At 42.0% G+C, this 25,723-nt stretch overlaps 1 non-coding gene and 1 pseudogene across 1 annotated transcript; both read right to left on the bottom strand.

The window, feature by feature from the left end:
• Positions 1-1,392: 1,392 nt before the first annotated feature.
• On the bottom strand, positions 1,393-1,803 carry LOC131916328 (large ribosomal subunit protein eL27-like; annotated as a pseudogene).
• Positions 1,804-20,040: 18,237 nt separating this feature from the next.
• Positions 20,041-20,204, bottom strand: LOC131918167 (U1 spliceosomal RNA). Its single transcript, XR_009380902.1, has one exon. It is a non-coding gene; the product is annotated as a U1 spliceosomal RNA (small nuclear RNA).
• Positions 20,205-25,723: the final 5,519 nt, after the last annotated feature.

Genomic DNA, 25,723 nt, shown 5'->3' with positions numbered 1-25,723 from the left:
GAGACTCCAAGAAAGCTGCCATGTTCTTGATGAAGCAGTCTACTTAGGAACAGACCAAGACACGGGTCTACCCAAAGAAACCCAGGGGCTAGTAGAAGATATGGGTACCAAAGTAGAGTAGGGACAGAAAATGGAGGGTTTGGTTGTTATGGGTTTCTCTATGTAGACCTGGTTGTCCTGGAACTCCCTTTGTAGACCAGGCTGAACTCAAACTCAGAGATCTGTCTGCCTCTGCCTCCCTTGTGCTAGGACTAAAAGCACACAGCACCGCTGCCCAGCAAGATGATGATGTGTGTATGAGAGTTTGCACCATGTGGAAGTGTGGAGGTCAGAGGACAACTCTGTAGTCGGGTCTCTCCTTTGGTCTTTACCCAGGTTCCAGGGATCAAACTTAGGTCATCAGGCTTACACAGTAAGCACCTTTACCTGATGAGTCATCTTGCCTGACCAGAACAGAGAGGGTTTTGATGGAGGCTGAGAAACAGACATTGAGAGAGCAATAAAGGGAGATATGTGAGAGAGATTCAAGGCAAGCTTGGGTAAGAGTCCAATCAGCCTGAGCAACCAGAGCAAGACTGTCTCAGACAGACAATCAGAAAGTCCACTTGAATATTTAATGGGAAAAATACAGGTGGGAAAGACAAGAAGTAACATTTTTTTTTATTACTTTGGAAATAAGTTTTAGATTTAAACACAGTATCTCATTCTACTTTTTGTATAGTGTTTATTTTCAGACTGGGAACTGAGCCTAGGGCTTTGTGCACGCTGCAAGTGCTCCACAGCCAAGCTATCGCCTAGGCTCTCTTTTAACCTTTCATTGTGAGCCAGGGTCTATGTTGCCTGGAACTCACTAGCCCAGGTGGGCTGTGAACTTGCAATTCTCCTGCCTCCATGTCTGGAGTGCCTTGTATTAGAGGTTGTGTCAGAGTTCTGACTCAAAAATTGTTTATCCGTTCTCATGCCCTTGCTAGGGATTGATTTGGAGGTAGCCTGATGAAGTTGTGGGTGATGGGAATTAAGTGGAACTCTGCTGAAAGACTTCTGAGAAAATGTCGTGAACTGTCCTAAAAAGCTTAAGCAGACGTAGGCACCACTACTTCTGAACACCATCTTGCACCTGGGCTGGGAACTAGGCAAAGGATAAAGCATATTAAGTTGGCATAGCTGTAAAGTGGGGAAAATGGGTCTTGAATTTTATCACTGAGTCCATCCAATCCTTGACAAAGACTTCTGGTTGATGACAAGGATAAACTTTCCTTATTTTCAAATTGCTTTAAATTGGATTTTCTATTATCTGAAGTTCAAACATCCAAGTTCATCTAATCATGTTTGTGAAGTAAATTAGACACTTCCTTTTGTTGTTAGTTTTAAATGATGGAAACAGAAACATCCCTAAAAGTGAAGCTTCTGGAAAAACCACTTGTCCTTCCCTGTCTTGTATCGTCCCTCAAACTTGACCCTGGCCTGCTGCCTGGCCTTGTGTTTCAGAGCTGGGTCTCTAAAGACATCCTTGTTGAAACCAGTTTTGTCTAAGGGGTTATCCACAGAGTGCCTTGTGGGCAGGAGGTGACTGTAGTTATAAAGTTTGACAAAGTACTTGATCTTTGATCTTTTGGTGATTTTCTTCATGCCCGTGACAGCTGTCACTTTTCAGGGGTAGTGGTCAATCCTGGCCACCAGGGCATGGCTGTCAGGATGGTCTGAGGTGCCATCATCAATGTTCCTCATGATGACAGCTTTGCGTCCGGAGTAGCGTCCAGCCAGGACCAGCACCACACTCCCGGGTTTCATGAACTTGCCCATTTCAACAGCAAGCAGCCGGCACCCAGCAGAAAGGAAGGAAGGATGGACACTTGTGCTGGAGAACTGTCAAGTAGTCAGGTGGACAGACGAGTCTCCAGTCAGGGAACAATCCAAGCTGTGTGTACTGATTGTCTCTGTTTACAATAACTTAAGAATTTTCAACTTTATTATGACGAAACTTTTGTTCAACAACCACATGAGTCTCACCTCAGCCAGAACTACATAGAGAGACTTTGTCTCAAAAAACTAAACAAAAATTTGAAAAATTCTAAAATTTAAAACCACTCTGTGATAGATTATAATGACTTTTGAAGTTGGACTGAATGTATTTTTGAATTATATGTTCAACTCTGGTTTAGTGATAAAATTCAAGACTCATTTTGTCCCCCACTTTTCTGCCACTCTTAACTTAAACATGCTTTGTTCTTTGCCCAGTTCCCAGCATGGGTGCAAGATGGTATCCCAGTTTCTGGCATGACTTCTCCAAGCCTATGGAGCCAGGGAGTAGAAAGTGGTGGTTTGAATGAGAATGCTCCCATAGGCTCATATATTTAAATGCTAAGTCACCAGGGAGTGGGGCTGTTAGAAAGGATTAGAAGGATTAGGAGGTGTGGCCTTGTTGGGAGGAGGTGTGGCCTTATTGGAGGAAATGTGTCACTGGGAGTGGGCTTTGAGGTTTCAGAAGCCCAAGCCAGTCCAAGTGTGGCTCTCCCTCTCTCTGCATATGGATCAGGGTGTAGCTCTCAGCTACTGCTCCACCAGCTGCCTGAATGCCACCATGCTTCCCCACAAGATGACAATGGACTAAACCTCTGAAACTGTAAGCCCCAAATTGAATGCTTTCTTTTATAAGAGTTGCCATGGTCATGGTGTCTCTTAACAGCAATAGAACAGTGACTAAGACACACTTTAAAATTAAAATATGACCACTTCAAAGAGAAGGGATAATCTCAAAGTCAAGACCAAGACAGCTTTTGATGCAAACCACCGCATGTTGCAGAAGCAGTAACCTAGTTTCGTTCTGAGTGGAGCATCTGCTGTCCTCAAGAGAGCTGTGACTTTCGAGCAAGATTTCCTTCATTACATGCCAGATAACAGGTAAAGCAGAGGGGCCAGGGAGGGCCAGCAACACATTCCTGTGTTGCAACCTGGCTCAAGCTTCCTGTCTGGGGGAAAAAAAGCATGTGCGCGCACACACACACACACACACACACACACACACACACACACACACACAGAGACAAGCCTCTGTTCATTATTCTTGACCTAACACTGAAATTTAACTGGAGGCTAACAGCGGGACTTGTGATGGCATAATGATTTCCTTGGGTGTGCACACGTGGGGGGGGGGGGTAAATTCTTTTCGGTATACAGAATTATTCTCGGCTATTTGCTTTATTCACAACTACTCATGACTAACTTCAGCCAGGAAACCTGATGTTTGAACATATAAAGTTTTTTCCACATTGCCTGTGCGTGTGCGCGTGTGTGTGTTTTCTTTTATATGATGGACCTTATGTCTCCACATATGTCTGTTTACCACGTGTGTGCCTGATGTAGGTGGAGCCCAGAAGCGGGGCACGATGCACGTCTGTAATCCCCTCAGGAGGCAGAGGCAGGCAGATGTCTAAAAATCGAGGCCAACTTGATCTGCATAGTGAGTTACAAGTCAGCCAAGGCTCTCAAAAGAAAAGAGGGTGATGGCTGCCCCAACCTCCAGTCCTTAGAAGACAGCATCAGATCCCCTGGAACTGGAGTTACAGATGGTTGTGAGCTACCATGTGGGTGCTGAAAATTGAATGTGGGTCTTCTGGAAAAACAGTCAGTGCTCTTAACTGATGAGCCATCTCTTCAGACCCTGTTTTGGGTTTGTTTGTTTTGTTTTTCGAGATAGGGTTTCTTTGTGTAGCCCTGGCTGTCCTGGAACTTGCTCTGTATATCAGGCTGGCCTCGAACCCACAGAGATCCGCCTGCCTCTGCCTCCCAAGTGCTGGGATTAAAGGCGTGTGCCACCACTGCCCGGCCTGTTTTTGCTTTTTAATTGCAGTACTAGAGATAGTTCTAAGGTCTGTGCATGCTAGTCAAATGCTCTACCACTGAGTTACATCCCCAGCCCTCCACATAGAATTCTTTTTTTTTTTTTTTTTTTTTTTTTTTTTTTAATTTATTTATTATGTATACAGCATGTATGACTGCAGGCCAGAAGAGGGCACCAGATCTCATTACAGATGGTTGTGAGCCACCATGTGGTTGCTGGGAATTGAACTCAGGACCTCTGGAAGAGCAGTCAGTGCTCTTAACCTCTGAGCCATCTCTCCAGCCCCCACATAGAATTCTTATTCATCTTTCACCCAAAACATTTCACTACGAAAGAAGTCGTACACACCTGTATTTCTGTATTGAACCATCTATTCATTCCATGACCTCTTCATACATCCCAAAGAAATTACTTTCAGAATATAAGATAAACTGTTAGTAAGCACCCATTTATGTTTTAAGCATTTATATTTTAACTGCACAGGAATGTCTAAAGGTACTGATGAGCAACAAAGGCTCATCAAGGTAAGTGACCACACTCCTGGCTTGTAGACCAGCAGGTGGAGGAAACACTGGGAAGATGACGTTTACATTAATCACTGTGATTTATACACAGCACCTGTATTAATCTACAGAGAACCCTAACCCCTCACAATGTATGTGCTATGAATAGACACAATTAGTAGAAACTTCAATGCTTTGCTTTTTGCTTTGTTTTGTTTTTCAAGACAGGGTTTCTCTGTGTAGCCCCGGGGATCTGCCTGCCTCTGCCTCCCAAGAGCTGGGATTAAAGGTGTGCACCACCACCTCCTGGCTGAATATTTTTTTTTAAACGTTTTTTTTTTGTTGTTGTTTTTTTCCCCCGAGACAGGGTTTCTCTGCGTAGTTTTGGTGCCTGTCTTGGATCTCACTCACTCTGTAGACCAGGTTGGCCTCGAACTCACAGAGATCCACCTGGCTCTGCCTCCCGAGTGCTGGGATTAAAGGCGTGCGCCACCACCGCCCGGCCCAAAGAATTCTTATATTAGCTCAAACCATGAGAATTTCTTCTTTAAAAAAAAAATTATGTATAGGGCTGAAAAGAACCTGAGCAGTTAAGAGCACTGGCTGCTCTTTCAAACGCCCTGGATTTGATTCCCAACACCCACAAGGCAACTCATAACGACCTGAAACTCCAGCTCCAAGGGATCTATCTGATACCCTCTTCTGGTCTCTGCAGGCACAAGGCATGCACGTGGTCCTTACATATATGCAGACAAAATATGCATACACACTAAAAAATACATTTTAAATGTGCATGAGAGAGAGAGAGGGATGGATGGATGGATGGATGGATGGACGGACGGAGAGAGAAGAAGAGTATGAATTAGAATGCTTTATGTGTGCACGTGCCCTTGGATCTTCTGGAGATGGAGTTACAGGCATTTGTGAGCCACCTGATGTGGATGCTGGGAACTGATATTCAGGTCCTCTGGCAGAGCCACAGGTCCTCTGCTGAGCCATCTCTCCAGCCCCTGGGAATTTTCTATCACTGCCTTTTGTAATATCTTCAAGAAATACAGGTAGAGCAGGTGATAATAGTTCTGACTGTAGAAACATGGCTAAAGGAATCACTCCTTCCCTGACCTCATTCCTTAAAAACACATTGATCTAAGGTGGCATACGCCTTTAATCCCAGCACTTGGAAGCAGAGGCAAGACAATCTGTGAATTCAAGGCCAGCCTGGTCTACACAGTGAGTTCCAGGACGGCCAGGACTACATAGAGACCCTGTCTCAAGAAACCAAAAACCAAAAAGCCCACATATATTGCCCTAAATTCCACAAAGTTCCTGTCAAGTAAGTATTCTTCATGGACTAAGGATATGAAGACCCACTGGCTAAAACATGAGTCAGGGGGACTCTGAGAGTGCAAGCGCTTGTCCTGTATGTAACTGTGGTGCCTCTTCTCCCTGAAGGTAAAATCCAACTAGGCACACATGACTTTTTCCCTTTCTGTTTTTAGAAATGGAAGTGAGAAGTAATGATGAGGGTATCTAGATTTTCTCATTTAAATTTAATTTTGTGTAGTGTGTGTGGTGTATGTGTGGTGTATGTGTGTGTGTGTGCACAGATAGATAGCCAAAAGAAAATGTTGGCTGTCCTGTTCCTTACTGTCCACCTTCTTCCTTTGAGAATAACCTGGAGTTAGGCTGGAAGCCTGCAAACCCAGGATCCACCTGCCCCACCCCACCTCCAGCACTGGGGTTACAGGTATGCTCCAACACACTTGGCTTCTTACAAGGGTGCTGGGAAATTTGAACTCAGATTCTCATGCTTATATAGAAAAATGTTCACATTTGCTGAGATAACTTTCCAGCCCCCAATTTTCACATTTCTTTTAAAAATTGTATTATTATTGTGTGTTCAAGAAATGTATGTGTGGGTGTACATGTCAGGGGACAAGTCTGTGGAGTCGGTTTACTCCTTTACAGGCTCTGGGATTAAACTCAGGTCTCTAAGGCTTTGCGGCATCTCCCACTAAGCCCTCTCTGGCTGGCCTTCTCTTTTTTCTTTTTTTCATTTCTTTACAGCAAACAGGCATTATTTCTACAGTAAACAAAACAACTCATCCTCATCCCAACCTTAAAAAAAATAAATGAATTCATCACAACCTTCAGATCCAATATCTAAGATCATTTAGATACAAGTGTTCATAAAACGCAAAAACACAAATACAATTTAACAACCACTGAAAATGTCTATTAAGCTTTAAAACATTAGTGATTTCATGAATGTTTATCATGTATCTATTGAGCACCTATTGTGTACGATGTCTCACAGACACAAATGTGAGCAGAACAGCCCAGACCCTTGGTCTCAGAAGCTGGCCATTTGTCCTCACTGTTCTACTTCTTGTTAATACCTGTTTCTCCCACAGTAACTGTTTGTTAAGATTTCTTTTCCTTCCTTCCTTTTTTTTTTTTTTTTTTTTGGTTTGTTTTTGTTTTTTGAGACAGGGTTCCTTTGTGTAGCCCTGGCTGTCCTGGAACTTGCTCTGTAGACCAGGCTAGCCTCACACTCACAGAAAAAATCCACCTGCTTCTACTTCCAGGCGCTGGAATTAAAGGCATGCCTCACCATCCCCCATCAAGATTTATTTTATTTTCTATATGTGGGTGGTTTGCCTGTATGTCTGTATGTGAACCACATGTGTACAGTGTCCACAAAGGCCAGAAGAGAGTGGCAGATCCCCTAGAACTGGAGTTACCTAATGTGGTTGCTGGGAATCAAACATAGGTCCTCTGCAAGAGCAGCCAGTATTCTTAACCACTAAGCCATCTCTCTAGACCCAACTACAGTAATTGTTAATAATGCCCCTCTCACATCATCTCCCAGTGGGGACATCACACAGCTATTCTATTTATTAAAAATAGCAACCACTGGACTCCAGTTCCAGGGGATCTGACACCTCCTTTTACTTCTGAGGGCTTTAGTGCACACATGATGCACATACATACACTGAGTTGCATGCACACACACACATAATACTTTTAAAAAACAAACTATTGTTCTGTAAGGCAGTGGTTCTCAGGCTTCCTAATGCTGTGACCCTTTAATACAGTTTCTTATGTTGTGGTGACCTCCAACCATAAAATTATTTTTGCTGATACTTCATAACTGTAATTTTGCTACTATTGTGAATCATAATGTAAATATCTGTTTTCCAATGGTCTCAGGCAACCCGTGAAAGGGTCAATCAACCACCAAAGGGGGTCTCAACTCAAAGGTTAAGAACTGCTACTATAACTAGGCATGGTGGCGCACGCCTTTAATTCCAGCACCCAGGAGACAGAGGCAGTTGGAGCTTTATGAGTTCAAGGCCAGCCTGGTCTACAGAGTGAGTTCCAGGACAGCCAGGGCTACACAGAGAAACCCTGTCTCGAAAAAAACAAAAACAAAACAAAACAAAACAAAACAAAACAAAACAAAACGAACCCGCTACTATAGGGACTTATGTTTGTAAAAATGTCTTTTTTATTTACTTTTATTTTAAAGACAGGAACTCACTATGCAGTTTTTTTTTTTTTTTTTTTGGTTTTTCGAGACAGAGTTTCTCTGTGTAGCTTTGCACCTTTCCTGGATATCGCTCTGTAAACCAGGCTGGCCTCGAACTCACAAAGATCCGCCTGCCTCTGTCTCTGAGTGCTGGGATTAAAGGTATGCGCCACCACCGCCCAGCAAACATTTTTTTTTTAAAGATTTATTTATGTATTATGTATACAACACTCTGCCTCCATGTATGCTTGCACACCTGAAGAGGGCACCAGATCTCATTGCAGATGGTTGTGAGCCACCACCATATAGGTGCTGGGAATTGAACTCACTCTCTGGAAGAACAGTCAGTGCTCTTAACCTCTGAGCCCTCTCTCCAGCCCCTACTATGCAGTTCTTGCAGGCCTGAAACTTATGATGTAGAATAGGTTGGCCTCGAACTCACAGAGATCTCTCACACACACACACACACACACACACACACACACGAGCACACGAATACACACATCCCTCTCCCTAACTGCTTCCTGGGTGCTGGGATTAAAGCTGCACAGACCATGCCTGGTTTTAATTTTTTTTTAATTTTTATTTAAATTTTTTTAGGGATGATTTTATTGGGGGACTGGAGAGATGGCTCAACTGTTGAGGGTACTACTGGCTGCTCTTCCAGAGGACCCGGGTTCAATTCCCAGCACCCACATGGTGGCTCACAACTGTCCTTAACTACAGTTCCAGGAGACCCAACACCCTTCCACAGGTAAAACAAAAAACCACCAATGCATACTAAAAATAAAAAACAATTAAAGAAAAAAAAGAATGATTTTATTGTATGTGTATGAGTGTTTAGCCTGCATGTATGTGCACCGCATGCATGCTTAGTGCCTGAGGAGGTCAGAAAAGGGCATCAGATCTTCTGGAACTAGAGTTACAGATAGGCTGTGCGCCACCATTCTCGTATTAAGAACTGAACCTGGGTCCTCTACAAGAGCAATAAATGCTCTTAACCACTCAGCCATTCTCCAGCTTTTTTAAAAAAAAAAAAATTAAAAGACAATCTTTTATTTCATAGCCCAAGCTGGCGTCACTTACTATGTGGCCAAGACTAGCCTCAAAATCACAAGCTTCCTGCCTCAGTTTCCATGTTCTGGGATTACAGACATGCATCACCATGCTTATAATTACTCACCTACCTACCTACCTACCTACCTACCTACCTATCATTTCCTTATTTAGATAAGGTCTCTTTGTAGTCAAGGGGGACTCTGAACTCACTATGTAGTCAAGGCTGGGCTTGAACTTGATCTACCTGGCTCCACCTTTTGAGTGCTGGGATAACATGTGGCACCATGCTGGATTATCATGCTTATCTTTAACTTCAATTTTTATTTTATTTGAGATTTTCACCTCTTCCTTTTTCTTTTCTTTCTGTCTATATGGATGTGGTACTGGGGCACAAACCCAGGGTCTGGACCATGTTAGGCAAATACTGCAATACAGAACAACTAATTATGTATGAGATCTCTCAAATTATATAAAACATTATTTTAGAGAACTCGCTATATGTGTGTGTATATATATATATACACACACACACATACATACACACACACACACACACACACACCCCTATTACATAATGAAACCAAACCTCTGCTAGAACCAAGACTCAAGTCTGTGGGGACTGAGGTGACAGCTTAGTTGATAAAGCATGGAGACCTGAGTTCAATCCCCAGCACCTGTGTAAGAAGCTGGTGGCAGTGGTGTACACCTTTAGTCCAGCACTTGGGAAGCAGAGGCAGGTAGATCTCTGTGAGTTCAAGGCCAGCCTGGGCTACAGAGCAAGTTCCAGGACAGCCAGAGCTGTTACATAGAAGCCCTGTCTGAAAAATCAAAAAACAAAAATAAACGAACAAAAAGAGCTGGTGCATGTTTATAATTTCAGTACTAAAGAGGCAGAGACAGGATGGTCTCTGGAGCTCACTGGCCAGCCAGCCTAACCTAATGATCAACAAGTGCTGGGTCCCAGTGAGATACTGTCTCAAAATATTAGGTAGATGGTCCTGAGGAATGACACCCAAGGTTGACATCTGTCCTCCACATGTATGTATACACACATTAGCAAGCACAATTCAATCTCTACCTCCCCATGTGAATAAATAAAATCTGATTTTTATTATACCTAAATGTACCTATTTTTCTTTTCTTTTCGTTTTTTTGAGACAGGGTTTCTCTAGGTAGCCCTGGCTGTCTTGGAACTTGTAGGCCAGGCTATCCTGGAACTAACAGAGATCCTCTTGCCTCTGCCTCCCAAGTGCTGAGATTAAAGGAATGCACCGCTACCACCTGGCTAGGTATAATAACTTTTAAAGCTCAAAACTTTACATATCATAAAACCTTGAGGCACATAGCTCTTTTTGGAGACAGGCACGTCTCTTAAGAAATGGAATTTCTAAGTACTACCCAGAATGGATGTTGTTACGTGCAGTTTGGAAATAAATTAATATCCTCAATTAATTTAGAGAGAAGGTCTTGCTATGTAGCCCAGGCTGGCCTCAAACTTGTATTCCCGTTTCAGCCTTTCTCTGCTGGGCTTACAGAATGAGCTAGTACACCTGACTAGGATTTTTTCAATCCGAAGTGTGTCTCTTGGGACGGCTCCCACTCATCTCACATCAGGCACTTTTGGTGCTGCCTCCTCCTGGAGGAGCATCCTTCTGTCAGCCATACAGTGGGCTGACAGCACAGTGGAGCAGCCAACACACAAGACCACCCACCATCTGTGCATGGCTAAAGACCGTGGGGTTTTTACAGCACCCTGGGCATTTCACATTCATAAAGCAGGAATTGGGGCTCTCACCAGGCGCTTTTCTTGTGTTTCTTTTTCTCCTCTTCTGGAGAAGGATAGTCTTGTAGGGAGGACATCACCGCCAGAAAGGGAGACATTTGTTAGTATTCTACTAATCAATGAATTATACAACTGCATATTGTTCTGCAACTCCTGATGAATGAATACCTAGGCAATGTTAATCAAGGGCTGAATAATAATACCAAGAAAGAAACAATGTTTCCTGTTAGAATTGCATGTTATTGCCTAGTAAATAATCTTCCCCCATGGCAGGCAAGAATTGAACTGTAATCTGATCAAGCATGGAGAGCTAAAACCAAATTGTGGGCCATAAAAAGAATTGAGTAGTATGTCACATGACATCAAATGGATGTAATCAGTGAAATTCAGGCTATAGGAAACTCAACAGCAAATGACTGGATTCTTCAACCAAAGAACTATAAAGGTGCAGTAAGGAGAGGCACCAGAGTCAACCAGCCTAGAGACCTAAAGGGACTTAAATGGATTAACCCACCTGCAGCACCCCCTCCTCCTGGGGCTGCTTTTTTATTTTGACACAGAGAATCACCATGTTACTCTGTTGGCCTGGAACTCTCTACATAGATCAGACTGGTCTCAAACTCAGAGATCTGACTGCTTCTTCCTCCCAATTCTGCTGGGATTAAAGGTAATCAGAAAGCTTGTTTTTGAGCTTAACAATAATGGTAGTTGTCTTTTTCATTTGTTTTTTGGAGTCAGAGTCTCCTGCAGCCCAGGATGGCCTAGAGCTCACTATGTATCTAAGGAAGACCTTGAACTTCTGATCCTCCTGCCTCTACTTCCTGAATACCAGGATTACATGTGTGCTCCTAGGCTCAGTGTCATGTGGTGCTGAAGATCGAAGTCAGGGCTTCCAGCATGCCAGGCAAACATGCTATCAACTGAGCTACACCCCCAGACTGGTAGTTGTCTTTTTAAAAGAGTTCTTAAGTTATTAAACAAATAATATCTGAATTTGCTCCAAATTAATGATAGGGGCTGTAGGTCGGGAAGTATAATGAACATGAATAGTCATAAGCAAAACATTCCATATATGGGTAAGTGAAACCGAAACTGGCTAGATGGACATATTACGTCTACTCCTTTCTCCCTTCCTTCCCCTCCCCCGATTCTTTTAAGAGAGATGACCTTGGCCGGGCAGTGGTGGCGCACGCCTTTAATCCCAGCACTCGGGAGGCAGAGCCAGGTGGATCTCTGTGAGTTCAAGGCCAGCCTGGACTACCAAGTGAGTTCCAGGAAAGGCGCAAAGCTACACAGTGAAACCCTGTCTCGAAAAACAAAAAAAACAAAAAAAAAAACAAAAAAAAAAAACAAGAGAGATGACCTTACTCCAGTCTGGCCTTGAACTTGTGGGGATCTTCTGGATGTTGCTACCTCTACTCCTGAGTGCTGGGATTACAGACATGAGCTACCAATGTCTAAATTTACCTTTCTCTCTTTACTTGTTTATACTTGAGAATTTTTCTGTAATAAGAGTTTATATCTTTGTTTTATCTGTTTGCTTGTTTTTATTTTGTTGTTGTTGTTGTTTAGGGGTTTTTGTTTTGTTTTGTTTTTTGAAGCAAAGTCACAATCCTCCTGCCTCAGCCTCTTGAGTGCTAGGATTACAATGTTTTTCCCGCAAGTATTACGGGAGCAAGTATTCCCGCAAGCAGTATTACGTCTCTTTTTGGGGGGTTAGGGGGATGACAGTTTTGAGAAAGGGTTTCTCTGTGTAGCCCTGGCTGGCCTAGAATTCACTCTGTAGCCCAGGCTGGCCTTGAACTCAGAGATCCGCCTGCCTCTGCCTCCTGAGTGTTGGGATTTAAAGGAGTACGCCACCACCATCACCTGGCCAGTATTACTTCATTTGAGAGCCCCCAAACATCATCATTTAGAAACATATGGGGCACTAAAACTTGATAATAGAGGAAAACTATTTATTACAATGAAGCCCAAAGTAATGTGTGTGAGCATGTCATTCTTTCCTTCTGTGGAGAGTCCCTTCCCCACCCCGCCTCTGTCACAAAATCCTAACCATCCTTCCAATCCCAGCTCCACAGCACCTTCTCCTTGAAGCTTTTCATGACCAACTCTGGAAGAGCTTCCTGCCTTCTGGAAAGAGCAGACAGACAGATCTTCTCCTTCTCTACGTGTTTATAACAGAGCTCACCTCAGCATTTGATGACAACTGATGTTCTCTAACTCGGTTTCTCCCACTGTGAATTCTTTAAGGGAAATACATGCTCCAAGACACCCAATGCTATGCTCTGCCCAAGGCACTCACAGCACACACACAAAACCAGGACTTCACTTAGCTCCTTAGTCTCAATGATGTATGTCACAATCGCCACACCTGTTTTCTGCTTTTTGACTCCAAAAATGGAAAACGTACTTTATATTTACTGTCCATCTCCCCCCCCCCCGCCCCCCCACACCATTTTTAATGGGACTGCAAAGTTGTCCTTATGTTATTGTTTCCTAGAATGCTTAAGAAGCTTTTCCCCCAAAACAGTGGGGCTGGCGCTGGAGCTCAGTTGGCAGAGCGCTTGCCTAGCAAGCAGAAGACCCTGAGCAGTGCTGCAGCCTGTAATCTTAGCGCTGGGGAGGTGAGGTCAGGAGGATAAGAAGTTCACCCTCAGTTTTGGCTACACAAGGAGTTAAGACCAACTTGGGCTAAATGAAAGCCTGTTTTTAAAAATAATAAACGGAGCTGGAGTGAATCCTCAGCAGTTAAGAGCACTTGCTGCTCTTCTAGAGGACATGGGTTCGATTCCCAGATCTCATATGGCAGCTCCCAACCACCTGTAAAGCCACCCACGTGGTATACAGACATATATACAGGCAACACAGGCAAAACATGCATACAGTCCCCTTTTTTATTTGTTTTGTTTTTTTTTCGAGACAGGGTTTCTCTGTGTAGCCATGGCTGTCCTAGAACTTAGAAATCCGCCTGTCTCTGCCTCCCAAGTGCTGGGATTAAAGGTGTGGGCCACCACTACCCAGCTCATACAGTACCTTTTTTTTTTTTTTTTTTTTTTTTTAGATTTATTTATTATGTATACTATGTTCTGCCTGCAGGCCAGAAGAGGGCATCAGATCTCATTACAGATGGTTGTGAACCACCATGTGGTTGCTGGGAACTGAACTCAGGACCTCTGCAAGAACAACCAGTGCTCTTAACCACTGAGCCATCTCTCCAGCCCGCTCATACAGTACCTTTAATCTCCCAGAATTTGGGAGGCAGAGGCAGGGGGTTCTCTGAGTTCGAAGCCAGCTTGGTCTACAAAGTGAGTTACAGGCCAGCAAGAACTACATAGTAAGACCTTGTCTCAAATTAATTAATTAATTAATTAATTAATTAATTAATTAATTAATAATCCACACACATAAAACAAAAATTAATTTTTAAAATTTTTCATACTTTAAAAATGTTATTTATTTAACTTTATTTTATGTACACTGGTGTCAGGTCCACTGGAACTGGAGTTATAGACAGTTGTGAGCTGCCATGTGGGTGCTGGGAACTGAACCAGGTCCTCTGGAAGAGCAGCCAGTGCTCTCAACCTCTGAGCCATCTCTCCGGCCCCAAAATTAATTATTTTTAAAAGTCCATATCTGAAAGCTGGAGAGCTGGCCCCATGGTTAAAAACACTTGTTACTCTTGCAGAGGGCCTAGAAAGTACTTTGCCACCAAGCTGACAAATCTGTGCCTGATCTTCAGAACGACATGGTGGAAAAAGAACTGACTCCCCAAACTGTAATCTGGCCTCCAAACACACTCCCAAAAAACAAATAAAAATATAATTTTAAAGTGCCATATCTACTTGATGTTACCGTTTCCTTCCTTCTCGCCATAAACTCATCTGCTTAATGGAATGACTCAAATCAAGTTAGTGAGTCTGGACGAGCAGCAGCAGCAGCAGCAGCGAGCCTCAGCAGGGATTCCATGCATTGAAATACCAAGTGCTTCATATATATAATATAGACAAGGGTATTCTGCCTCAAGGCCAGCACCACCAGAGAGGGCCGGGAATGAGAAAGGCACTTGCCTAGAATGCACAAGGCCCTGGTTCAGTCACTAGCTCTAGGAACAAAACAACCCACAAGATATTTAAATGCTTAACTAACAATGAAAGTGCCTATATAAGAGACTCTTGACTACTATTCTCAATCAGGTCAACCTCCTAGTAAACCCAAGTGGCTATTTTCCTTGTGCTCTTGGAGATGAGCTCCTGCCTACACCGGGAAAAGCAGCATTGTGCATGAACCACACTCACAGGTGATTATAAATCATGTTTCTGCAGGAACACAGGGTGGAGAAAGTTCTTTAGCCCTACCTTAAAATTGCCCTGAGCAGAACTGTCTATGAATGTTAAAACATAATTTTTGAGATATTGATGTTGAAGATAACATTTGTTTAAACAGAGATCCATATAATTATATATAGCACGCATATGTATACAATAAATGTTATAAATAAAATTAATTGGGGTTGGGGATTTAGCTCAGTGATAGAGTGCTTGCCTAGCAAGCACAAGGCCCTGGATTTGGTCCTCAGCACTGAAAAAAAAAAGTTCAAAAAAAATTAATCTATGACAAGGTTCAAGCATTTAATGTTTAAAAGTTTAATTTGTTTTCAAATGGAAAAAAGTATGTATGCTGAAAACTAGGGAAATCTGAACTCTGAAATCTAGTTAAAAGGAATAAAGCCGGTTTCTTAATTCTGAGAAACACTGTTACATAAGACTTTATCAATAGAGAAACTGAATAAAGTGCAGGTGGCTTTTCCCAACCTTTTATTCCTTCCTTTGCTCTCCCTCCACCCTTCCTCCACCCCCACCTCTCTCTCCTCGAGACAGGGTCACTAAGTAGCCCAAGCTGTCCTCTAACTCATCAGCCTCCTGACTGCTGGGATTACAGGTGGGTAATTCTTTGCAACTTTACTGAAACATAAAATCTTCAAAGACATCAAAAAGAACTTACTGCAATTGCATATACTGAATTACAATCACCTTAAAAGATTTACTCAGCCTAGGGGGGTGGGGAGGAATCTACTCTGCTGGCTTCTGTCAGAAGAGACATTCTTGGTTTTCTGTTGCCCCACTGCCCTCCCAGCCTCCACCCTGCACTGGAAATGCAGAGTCTCAGTTTATTTGGTAAAGACTATCAATGAGCTAATGGGTGTGGTTTCACCAGAATCCATGTACAAACACGAACAAATACGTTTTATGGCTAAGGTCCCAAAATGACTAACGCCAAGATAACCTGATGGACTTCTGGCGTTAACCAGCACTGCTGCCTACAGCTCATGACATCGTGAATCTGGAACAACCTGCCCAAGTGCAGTTCAGCACTTTTCCTAATTCTGAGGTGTGCCTGCTTTTGGAGCCAGACAGGGAAGAATTCACCACTACCAGTGTATAAAGACATGTGAGGGGGATGTCCTTACAGCATTATCTATTGTAACAAAAAGTTTAAACAACAACAAAAATGGACCATACTGATAGAAATGTTACAAAACCATGTGCATTTATGGTATAGATATATACTGACTGAACCAGATTAAGTCCATGTGAAAAAAAGGGATTTCAGAATATATGAGAAGGAAACCATGCTTTTGGAGGATACAAATTAGGGTCCCTGTGAGATGGATTAGGCTTATTTTGATCAGTTTCATGTAGTTCCATTATGCAACATCATGATCATACTCTCACTGAGTCTGGAGCCTGCTCCTAAGCCAGTGAGTCCCTGGGACCTTCCTGTCTCCACTTCCGTAGCACCACATTCTCTCTTACACACAGACATCATATGCATGCAATGATGATTAAACTTAAATTTAAATAAAATTTAAAAAATCAAGAGACAGACATGGTGGTTCACACCTATAATGCCAGCATCAGCTCCGGGGAAGCAAAAGCAGGAGGGTAGCCAGGAGTTCCAGCCCAGCTCAGGTTTTTTTTTTTTTTTTTTTTTTTTTTTTAAAGATTTATTTATTTATTATGTATACAGGAGAGGGTGCCATCATTACAGATGGTTGTGAGCCACCATGTAGGTGCTGGGGATTGAACTCAGGACCTCTGGAAGAGCAGTCGGTGTTCTTAACCCCTGAGCCATCTCTCCAGCCCCCCAGCTCAGTTTTTTATTAGAGTTCCAGGCTAGCCAATGCTACATAGTTAAAGCCTGTCTCAAATAAAAGAAAATAAAAATTCAGGGAAGCCAGGTGTGGTGGTACAATCACAGTACCTAAAGCAGGAGGAACCTGAGTTCGAAGCCAGAGTAGACTACACAACAAGAGCTGCTCCAAAATACAAACATTACAGCACTAGCAACAGGTTAGGAGGCTAACATGTCCATCATGCGATCCCCAACCTGCTTGTGAATGGGATAGTGGCTCTGGTCATAATCACCAACAACTGGAACTAATCCAAATATCCTCAAATGATGAGTGGGAAACAATTTGTGTACACTCAACAATGGGCTTCTTACCTCAAGATAAAACCCAACAACTACTGATGTACACAGAAACTTGGATACACCTCAAAGACATTGCATGCAAGAAGTCATCTTTATAGGTTACATACTGTATGATCCTACCTCTATGATCTTCTCCAGAAGACAAAGCTACAGAGATAGGGAATTAGGTTGGGAGGTGAGGGGATGATTCAAAGGGACTGGAAGGAGGTATGAGTGGGAATTATACTGTACCTTGATTGTGGTGGTATAGCTACACAAGTGTACTGACATTCACAGGTTTCTAAAAGCCAGAAATATTTATGGGATTCAAACCTTTAAATTACTTTTTCAACTGGTGAAGTTAAAATAGTTTCAAAGTTCTTTTATTAATGCAAAAAAAGCCAACTTGGAGCCAGGTAGTGGCAGTGCACGCCTTTAACCCCAGCAATCAGGAGGCAGAGGCAGGGGGACCTCTGCCTTCAGGCCAGCCTGGTCTACAGAGTGAGTTCCAGGACAGCCAGGGCTACACAGGGAAACCCTGTCTCAGAAAACCAAAACAACCACCACAAAAAACAGTCAACTTGGAACATTAACAACTGACCTGCTGGACAAATGAGAATGATAATAATTGATATATGACGATACAGTAATACTTGAAAAGGTTCTAAGATGATTAACTAGTAAATGCTATGTAAGTTTGTTAAATAAACATTTATAAATATTTATAAATACACAGTATATACAATTTTGGGTATAAAAATGAAAGACTACTCTAACCAAGTAACTTGGAACTTTGTCCTCTGAAGACTGGGTTCTGATTATTACTATAATCACAGGGTCTCCATGTAACCTAGGTTCACTGTGAGCTTGATTTTCTTGCCTCAGCTTCCTGAGTGTGGGCTCCAGGTGTACATCACACTGCCCAGCCTGGTAGCTGTCTCTGAAATATTATCTAAGTTCATTGACTGATTTCTATAGAAACAATGTTCACTGCTGGTTCCTCGTTGTGTTTTTATTCTATAACCATTCTACATGTAAACTGCTGCTTAAACAGGACCAGTGTTAAAGGAGATTAAACTAGAGAGTTTAAAAAAAATCTTCTAGGGGCTAGCAAGATAGTTTATCAGGTAAAAGTGCTTGCCGATAAGCTTGCTGACTTGAGTTGCATTCCCAGAGCCCACGTGGTGGAAGGAGAACTGACTTAGACTCCTCCAAGTTGTTCTCTGACCTCCGTATGTGCAACAAGGCAATGCAGCACGCCCAGTCCACATACACCATTTTAAAAAGTTTTCCATATATTCATTAGTTCTATCAGTTCTACCCAGCATAACGGGATCCAGCATGTGAATGTATGTGTGGATGTGTGTATATATTAAGTAATGTTAAATATATAGATCATCAATTTAAATGTGATACAAAATGACACTCAACCTTAACCCCTTTTGGAATTTCGGGTACTGAAAGAACTACTACTCTGTAGGATAAAATCATACAAATAATCATTTCTTAAAATTATTTATTTTTAATGATTTGTATATATGTCCATGTGGTACTATGAGCACAGGTGTATACAAGAGACTGAGGGGGCCAGAAGAGGGCACTGGATCCCCTGGAGCCAGAGTTACAGGCAGTTGTGGACCTACTGATCTGGACACTGAGAACCAAACTCAGATCTTCTGCTAGAGGAGTAGTAAATGCTCTCAACTACTGAGCCATCTCCCAAGTCTACATATACAATGATTTTATCACTTTGTTTTCCACTCCCTTTAATCTAGTGAGCAGTTGAAACTCTATTTCAAGAGGTTGCTCTTTGTGAAACATACAGGGCAGTGGTTTTTCTTTTTCTTTCTTTCTTTTTTTTAACCTTTATTTTTGTTTAATGTGGATGGGTGTTTTGCCTGCATGCATATCTGTGTATGTATATGTATGTATATGTATGCTTTGTGGCGGCCAGAAGAGGGCATCAGATCCCCTGGGACTAGAGTTATAGGTAGTTATGATCCACCACATGGGTTCTGGGAATTGAACGCAGGTCCTGTCAAAGAACAGCCGGTCCTCTTAACAGCTGAGCTCTCAACCTTCTCCCAGCCTCAGCAGTTTTTCCAAACTGCCTGACCAGCCCAAACAAACCTGTCCACCAAGCCTTATACCAAAGTCTTCATATTTAAGACTATTTTTATTTAGAAACAACCTACCTTATTCCCCCCCCCTTTTTTTTTTTTTTTTTTTTTTGGTTTTTCGAGACAGGGTTTCTCTGGGTAGCTTTGGAGCCTTAACTCGCTCTGTAGCCCAGGCTGTCCTCTAACTCACAGAGATCCACCTGCTTCTACCTCCCGAGTGCTGGGATTAAAGGCATGTGCCGCCACCACCACCGCTCAGCCCTACCTTATTTCTTATCTAAACTAGATTAAATGAGTTTCATTCATGAACTAAATCTAATAAAGTTGAAGTTAAAACTGTCACTTGCCTCCTAGTGTCAGCTTAGTCACTGGTTTCTCAGCCTGAGCACTGTAAACATTTAGTTCATGGCTGTGGTGAGCTGTCCTGTGTCCTGGAGGGTTAGCAGTACCCAGGAGCACATTCCTATCCCCAGCCCCAAAACTAAAACAAACCAGAAAAAAAAAAAAAATCAAAAAAAAAAAAAAAAAAAAAAGCCTTCCCAGACATTGCCAAATGTCCTCTGCAGGCAAAATAAAACTCTGCTTTACAGATTTATAGACTTTCATCGTTTCTATGTTTGAGCAAAGGGACAGGGGTAGGCAACATTACTACAATAAAGGAAAAACATCTATCAAATGTGTTTTTTTTTTCAAATGTGGTTTGTTTTTTTTTTTTTTTTAAATTTTCTCAGGGGAGAGCATGAACACAGTCCCCCACTACCACAAATTATGCAGTCGAGTTTCCCGCATTTGGGGAAATCGCAGGGGTCAGCACATCCGGAGTGCAATGGATAAGCCTTGCCCTGGGAAAACCACCTTCGTGATCATGGTATCTCCCCTGCCAGGTAAGTATTCAAATGTGGTTTTTAATAGGAACAATAACACCTCAAAATTTACTCCTGTGTATCTAGGACAACTGCATTCCATCAGCCAACTGGTTGACAAGTCTAACAAATCCTAAAATATTCAAAGTAAGGTTTTGTTATATTGCTATTTATTTAGAACTTGTTGCACTATAAAATATACTTTTACATGCATGGGTCATTTATAAAACTTACATTAAGTAAAAATGGAGGAATGTATGGAGGCTGCCCTTTTTTTTTTTACTTTTTTTCTTTTTTTTTTTTTTGAGACAGGGCTTCGTGAAGCCCAATATGGCCTCAAACTAGGTACTGAAGGATGACTTTGAACTTCTGATCTTCCTGCCTCTATTTCCCAAGAGCCGGGAATGTAGGCATGCACTACCATGTCCAGCTGTGATATTGATATATAAAATGAGATAGTAAAAGAAATACTTAGCAATTACAGAAAGATACCTTTCAGGCATTGTAATTTTTTATTTTTATTTTTTTGAAACAGGGTTTATGTTGCCCAGAGTAGGCTTGAACAATCCCTCTGCCTCAGCTACCCCAATAGCTGGACTACATAGATGTCCACCTCCACAGCTGCCTCAGCTGTAATTACTTGAATGACATTTCTCATCTGCTTTTTTGACATTTGGGGTTGTTTTTTTTTTTTTTCGGAGACAATGTTCCTCTGTGTAGCCCTAGCTGTCCGGAACTCACGCTACAGACCAGACCAGGCTGACCTCGAACTCACAGAGATCCACCTGCCTCTGCCTCCCGAGTTCCCATATTAGATCCCTCTTCATTTGAGAATAAAAGTACTTTAATGGGAGTACTGTGGGAGAGAGGAGAGGCTTCTGAGATGTCAACCATCTATCTGCTTCTCAGTGGGTCACAGTGGCAGCACACGGAGGACTAGCTACTCAGGAGGCTGAGGCAAGGAGATTTGAACTCAAAGAGTTCAAAACCAGCCTGGACAATACAGTAAGAGCTTATAAAACAAATCATCAATTTCCAGGGCTGGAGAGATGGCTCAGGCTCAGTAATCAAGAGCATTTGTTGCTCCTACAGAGGATCTGGTTTGGTTCCCAGCATCCACAGTAGCTCACAGCCATCCATAACTCCAGTTACAGGAAATCTGATGCCCTCTTCTGACCTCCATGGTACAAGGAATGTATGTGGTACACTTACATACATGCAGGCAAAACATTCATACATGTAAAATAAACAAATCTAAAATAATTTTTACTTAAAAAAAATATATTTCTGTTCCTGGCGTGGTGGTGTACATGGAGTCAGAGGCAGGAGGATCTCAGACCAGTCAGAGCTACATGCTGAGACCCTGTCTCAAAAAAAAAAAAAAAAAAAAAATCTACTTCCTCTTCTGGGTACTGATTACACAGAAAAAAAAAATTAAACTGGACTTTTTGTAATGTAATGATTTTTCTATTTTTCTGCATGCACTTTAATAAAATTTTACTTAAAAAAAGAGTATATACTGCCGGGCGGTGGTGGCGCGCATGCCTTTAATCCCAGCACGAGGGAGACGGGTTGATCTCTGTGAGTTCGAGGCCAGCCTGTGCTACAGAGTGAATTCCAGGAAAGGCGCAAAGCTACACAGAGAAACCCTGTCTTGAAAAACCATATACTGAACTATTTACCTTCAATTCAGGTTCCCCATCACTCAATTTAACCCCAACAGACAACGAGTATTATTAGCTTTTTTGGGAAACTACTAAACTTTTTAAAACTTACTTTTACACAGGAAAATCCCCATAATGCAAACAGTGGCATACCCAGAACATTAATCTATGCCTTTTAGTTTTGTTTCTGTTTTTTGAGACAGTGTCTCAGGTAGTCCAGAATGTTAAACTTGCTATGTATCTGAAGCTGGCCTTGAACTCTTGATCCTCCTGTCTCAGCCTCCCAAGCACTGGGATTACAGGCATAAGCCACCACACTAATTTTCCTCTAGCCTTTCAAAATTAACATTACTGAATAGTGAGTGTTCCACAGCAATAGATATGTTATCCTACTATGTAAATATATGCTAATTTATTTAATTAATTCTATACTGGTGGACACTGAGATGGTTTCTGAATCTTTTTTTTTTTTTTTTTTTTTTTAAAACAGGGCCTCTATGCAGCCTGGCTTGCCTGGAGCTTGCTAGATAGACCAAGCTAGCCTTGAACTCTGAGACACAGAGATCCACCTGCCTTTGCCTTCTGAATGTTAGGATTAATGACCTGCATCATCATTCCTGGCTGGTTTCTGAACTTTTGATTAATTTTAATTTAAATGTCTCTATATCTAAAAAGAAAAGTATAAGGCTTTCTACAATGAGTAACCTTCAAGCAAGGTAATTTCAAATTCCAATCATGTCCTAATAACAGGAAAAGTCCTTAGACATTCCAGTTGCCCAATCACACAGATTTATCCACATACTTGAGATCACACTCTCTCCAGCTACTTTACTTTTTTTTAAGATTTATTTATTTATTTATTATGTATACAGTGTTCTGCCTATATGTGTCCCTGAAGGCCAGAAGAGGGCACCAGATCTCATACGGATGGTTGTGAGCCACCATGCGGCTGCTGGGAATTGAACTCTAATCCTCTGGAAGAGCAGCCAGTGCTCTTAACCCCTAAGCCACCTCTCCAGCCCCTCCAGCTATTTTAAATGTGTTAGAATGATACACTCCGAAGAGGAAAGCCATTCCGGTCTTCTCATTTTGTAGGTCACACAGTATAAGTAAAGAGTTCTGTTCCAATGCCCATCCCAGAAGAGTCTAAATTCCAAAGCTAAAAGGCAGAGATATACTTAAAAATACATTCTGCATGGTTGACACTATGTCTTGGCTTAACTTTCTGATGTCACATGCACAGTAAAGACCAAAATCTCACTACCCATTCACAGGTTTGTGAAAGGGGTGCGGGGCCTTAAAGACTAGCTTTCTGCTAAACCATTTGATTTTAGTGACTCAGGAAAAGTAATGTTTGTTTGTTTGTTAAAAGAAAGCATCCCTTCCAGAAAAAAATTTACTCAGCCAAACTGACCAGAGCATGTAGCCCGATCCTATGTTGTTTGCGCTTTCATTCCCGACACATACGGCGTTAGTGCTATTTCCATGACATACTCTGGCCAAGGGTAACTTTTCCTCAGTGTGCTGCAAAATCTACAGCAAGTCAACAACCATCGTTCGCCAATCCCTCTTTATCGTAATTCAGAGTTGGTGACGGATTCCACCACTAGGCAGCTCAATAATCAAAGAAAGTAAGGGTTAGCAGACTCCCCTGAGTCAAGCCTAACACATTGCAGACATGTGTCTTCCTTATCTGAAAGTCTCTACGTAACTCTTGTGGGCTCACAGACTGACCACAATGCTCTACTGGAAAAAAGAAAAGACAGTGAATTTACTCTATAGCAGTCAAAGTGATTCTATTTTAAAAGTTGTATGCACCAAATAATACTGCATACATAATCTTAACTGAACCTATTTTTCCTTTTCCTTTTTTGTTTTTGTTTTTTGTTTTTTGAGACAGGGGTTCTCTGTGTAGCCCTGGCTGGCCTGGAACTTGCCCTGTAGACCAGGCTGGCCTCAAACTCAGAGATCCACCTGCCTCTGCCTCCCCAGCACTGAGATTAAAGGTGTGCACCACCACTGCCTGGCTGAACCTATTTTTCAAAGCAGTCGAGCTCTAGCTTTAAAAGAAAAAGAGAGCTGGGCGGTGGTGGCGCACGCCTTTAATCCCAGCACTCGGGAGGCAAAGACAGGCGGATCTTTGTGAGTTCGAGGCCAGCCTGGGAAACCAAGTGAGTTCCAGGAAAGGTGCAAAGCTACACAGAGAAACCCTGTCTCAAAAAACCAAAAAAAAAGAAAAAGAGATGCCACATTTTACCATAAACTGCCTTTTTGACTAATAAGCAAGGCTCCACAAGCAATCTATAGATCAAAAGCAGACTGTTCATTAAATTTAACAGGTACAAGACCTTACCTTTCATTTCTTCCTCCACCAAAGCAAAAAGTGCACACAAATCTACAGTCCTATTGACAGTTCATGATCAAAAATTCAGATGAGCATTAGGAAGTCTCACAAGTATACTCATAAAATATTCACAAGTATTTTTAAAGTCAAACAAAACTGCCATATAAATAAGCAGATTAATAAAATAAGCACCTGGTATCTCCACTGACTCTACCAAGCACTTCATGGCTTGCACTAACCACGAGAATTTACACATGTGATTCGATTCTGGACACAGAACTCACTGAGGTATGTTAATGTCCTAAAACACCCTTTTTACCACATAAGTCTGAACAGACTTAAAAGCAAGCACAGCCTGTGAGGTAATGTTGCAGAATTTAGAGCTAGGTTTTACTGTCTCTACCAAGTTTGATACTAACAAATCAACTTTCTAATAATCACGTTGAACCTTCAAGTCGCAGTCCAGCTTGAAGTCAAATATTTGCAATTTTTCATCCTAAATCAGCACAAACCAAGAAATACAAAGCTCTAAGTCTTGTCCTAAGTTACAACGAACTCCACTCTAGCTTCATGCTGACAAGCTCCGGATCCCACCACTTATTGAGGTCCTGACCTGTACATATAGCAGGCCCAGTGCTGGGAATTTGCGTACTTTATCTTGAACCTTCACAAGAAATCTCACTGTACTGACGAGAAAATTGAGGCAGAAAGAATCAGATGATTTGCCCAGTGCCATAAGGCCAGTAAACAGTAAGACTACAATGTCAGCCTAGTCTGCCTGGTTCCAAGGAACTCTTCCTTTAGCTAAAATCACCAAATACAAGATCAGTTCATCCCCATCAAACTCAACACACACAAAAGCAAAGAAAAACATCATACCTAAAACAGCAGCACACAACCCAGGAGTTACCAAGGAGATGCAGCTACCTACTCCAGAAGAACTAGTTTCAAAGACTGTTTGCTCAAACTCAAGACAATCCACTCTTTCCTCCACCCCTTTCTGGCTATCTTTCAACTGACTTTTTCGAACAAGGGAAAAGAAACTTAAGCATAGATTCTCAATTTTGGTAATCATCAAAAACCTACCAGAAAAGAGAGAAAAGTATACATAGTTCACATTATAGTTTATTCTTCAATAGGCTTCAGACATGTAAAACTGAAAAGTCACATCAGTACCCTACTAATCTGTATCTCTACCTGTATATATATACACATACACAAACAGGTATGTATGTATGTGTGTATATATATATATATATAGATATATATATATGTATAGATATATATATGTATATCCTACAGGCTTGAAAATTATTTTCTTACCACACTACAAGCTTACTCCCCAAACTTAGAGCACAGATGGAGACTGCTCCGGGTGTCTGGAAGCAGATCTTGAGGCAACAGTTGCAGACAGGAGCTGCTGGTCTGAAACCTCCTAAGGGAAGGCTGTCTGAAGAGTGTTGAGGGAACCGATGCTGTTGGTCCTAATGAGGGTGAGCTGCTGGCAATCACTCCTCCTCCAATGTCTCACTGCTATGAT

The sequence above is a fragment of the Peromyscus eremicus genome, chromosome 8a, assembly GCF_949786415.1.
Source record: "Peromyscus eremicus chromosome 8a, PerEre_H2_v1, whole genome shotgun sequence".
NCBI classification, from domain to species: Eukaryota; Metazoa; Chordata; class Mammalia; order Rodentia; family Cricetidae; genus Peromyscus; species Peromyscus eremicus.
This window is presented reverse-complemented; position numbering and strand designations above follow the sequence as displayed.